Source organism: Penaeus chinensis, chromosome 13, assembly GCF_019202785.1.
Source record: "Penaeus chinensis breed Huanghai No. 1 chromosome 13, ASM1920278v2, whole genome shotgun sequence".
Taxonomy (NCBI): domain Eukaryota; kingdom Metazoa; phylum Arthropoda; class Malacostraca; order Decapoda; family Penaeidae; genus Penaeus; species Penaeus chinensis.
Genome location: NC_061831.1, coordinates 23109941 through 23112765, shown reverse-complemented (window position 1 = coordinate 23112765; position 2825 = coordinate 23109941).

The following is a 2825-nucleotide window of genomic DNA, read 5'->3' as shown; positions in this document are numbered from 1 at the left end:
AAGAGGAAGGTGAGAGTGAGAGAAAGAGAGAGAGAGAGAGAGAGAGAGGGGAGAAGAAAGAGGAGGAGAGGGGAGGAGGAGAGAGAGGAGGGAAAGAGAGAGAGATTGAAAAAGATGAGAGGGAGGATGTGAGAGAGGAGAGAGAGGAGGGGAGAGAGAGAGACGTTAGACACAAAGACAGACAGACAGAGAAGGAGAGAGAGAGAAAGGAGAGAGAGAGAGAGAGGGAGAGTAAGAAGGAGAGTGAGAGAGAGAGAGAATGAGAAGAGGAGAGAGTGAGATGAGAGAGAGAGATAATTAAATTATGAGTAACTGTGAATTAGAATGAATGGTGAGGAACGAGAGTGAGAGGTAGATTCTCTCTCTTCTCTCTCTCTCTCTCTCTCTCTCTCTCTTCTCTCTCTTTCTCTCTCTTCTCTCTCTCTCTCTCTTCTCTCTTCTCTCTCTCTCTCTTCTCTCTCTCTCTCTCTCTTCTCACTCTCTGTCTCTTCATCTCTTCTCTTTCTCTTTCTCTTCTCTCTTCTTTCTCTCTCTCTCTTGCTCTCTCTCTCTCTCTCTCTCTTCTCTCCTCTCTCTCTCTCTCTCTCTTTCTCTCTCTCTTCTACCTCCCTCCCCTCCCTCCCTCTCTCTTCCTGTATCTCCCTCTAACCCCCCCCCCCCCCCCCCCCCCCCCCACCGTCCTCTCTTCCTTCACACACACACAATCTTTCGCATGACTAATATCATGCATATTCATTATAATGCCATAGCCTTGCCAATCTTCATTAGTATACCTGTCCTTTTTAATCTATTGCCCTTATTTTGATCATCATCATGGAACCCATTATCATTATCATATCTTAACAACCAACCTTATACATATAATTTCCTTCATATAGTATACAAGATGTATTTGCACCTAACCTCACCCCTAACTATATCCATATCCTGTTATTACTAGTATTCTCATATTGTATTTTATCATCATTTACACTCATTTTTGCTCAAGTAATCCTTATATCCATCTATGCTACTCATCTTAGTTTACCTTAATTCCACTCATGACTGACTCACAGCTTGCCATGCCTGACTCATGAACACCCACGTCACCCTCCTTTCTTCATGTTAGCCTTGCCTTTAGTCCTCATGCACCTCCTTCCCATCACTAGATTAAAACCCCTCTGGACAACCAGTGTATATCCTCCTCCATGACTGATGGAAGCACTAGTACACACGTCAGCCTCAGCACCTGTCCGTCACAACCCACGTGACGCAGAGAGAGTGGGCGTGACGGGATTCAGGGAGAGGCAGAGTGGCCAGTGAGTTACCGTGCACGTGTTTGCTCCCCTCTACACATGTGGCGACACGACCACCTCAGGGGTGTCAGAGGCACTGTGAGCAGGCGTGGAACTATTAGCTCGTCCGTTGTACACACAAATACTATGAGCACTAAGTGAAAATGCAGTAACTAAGCCACAATACTGAAGATCACATCGACAAGGAAAAGTCACATGTGATTAAGCAACTCTACACTCCTCCAGAAGAAGAATTATTCCCAAAGAAACGGCATCGAGACGTCAGACCTGGGTCCCGAGAAGCAATCATGATACGACAGACTCATATTTCCTGGGAGGGTGCAAGATGATGATGATCAGATTCGTATTGGTACAGGAAGTGTATGCAAGCATCCCAGCTCGGTCACTGAGAGCGCAGGAAACCTGTCAGTGTGGAGTAAAGCTCAGGAACCAACACAAACGACAAGCAATGGTATCAAAACGCAGTGCTTGCTACTCAGGGTTACAACATGTGCACGCCCATAGGCCTGGATAGTCCAGCTGTTTCCTGATTGGCTGGCAGATGTAGGCTTACTATAAGTGTAGTTCTAGTCATTATACGAGAACTAGACGCAACAGTGCAATATCCAAGGATTCTTTGCTCCTAGTGGCGTACATAAGGGTCATACTGTTGAAGGAAGCAGAGGTCATTAAGATGAAGAAGGCGTTCAATATATTTGGTAAGGAAGTCGAGTTAGCGGGGTCGAGGAGGGCGGGGCCACGCGAGCGTCTGCGCGGCTTGGCTCCGCCCATCCTCAGTGGCGTTTAGGGCGCCCTCTCCCTTAGCCAATCAGCGCGGGCTGCTATTCGGCCTATCCCGGACGGCCTATCGCCGAACTTTTTTTTATAAGTGGACGTTATTACTTGGAGGGAAATGAGCCCGAAAACTGAAGTAGATGCTTGCAAGTTGAAATTCTAATTACTCCTTGTGCTCGTGTAGCAAACAATTTGACTTGTGGCAAGTTTAAAATGAATAAAACATCATTCTACTGGAGTGGTCACCTAGTGGTCATCACACTAGCTGGACTGCAACTAAACTGCAGGCGGGTCTGGTAATGCACTTACAGCTGCACTGCACTCCCACCAGCCTTTGCACAGCTTTGATCCCCCTCTCTTTGCAACTGACCGTTAAGCGCGTCCTTTCCCGCGGTATTATGATGCAAACTAGGCCGTGCATTGTGCCTGCATGCCATGGGAGGGCGCAGCTTTGTGGGCCAGTGTCCAGCGCGGGGACGTTCCGGGAACACAGTGCCTCCGTCACGTGCTTGCTACTAGCTGGAGCATCAGCATCACGGTCGCCTCCTGCAGCGCGGCTTCCGCCACGGGGCTGCCGCGGCGTCTTGAGGCGCTGGTGGAGCTGCCGGCCGCGCCGCCCAGCCACGACGCCGCCCGCCTCCTTAGTCACCTCCTCCTCCTCTTTCTCGGCCTTCTCAGCGTCTCCCCGGCACCCGCGCGCCCCCGCCCGGCCGCCAGTGGGCAGGCCCAGCAGCCGCTGGTCGAGATGAGTGCGCT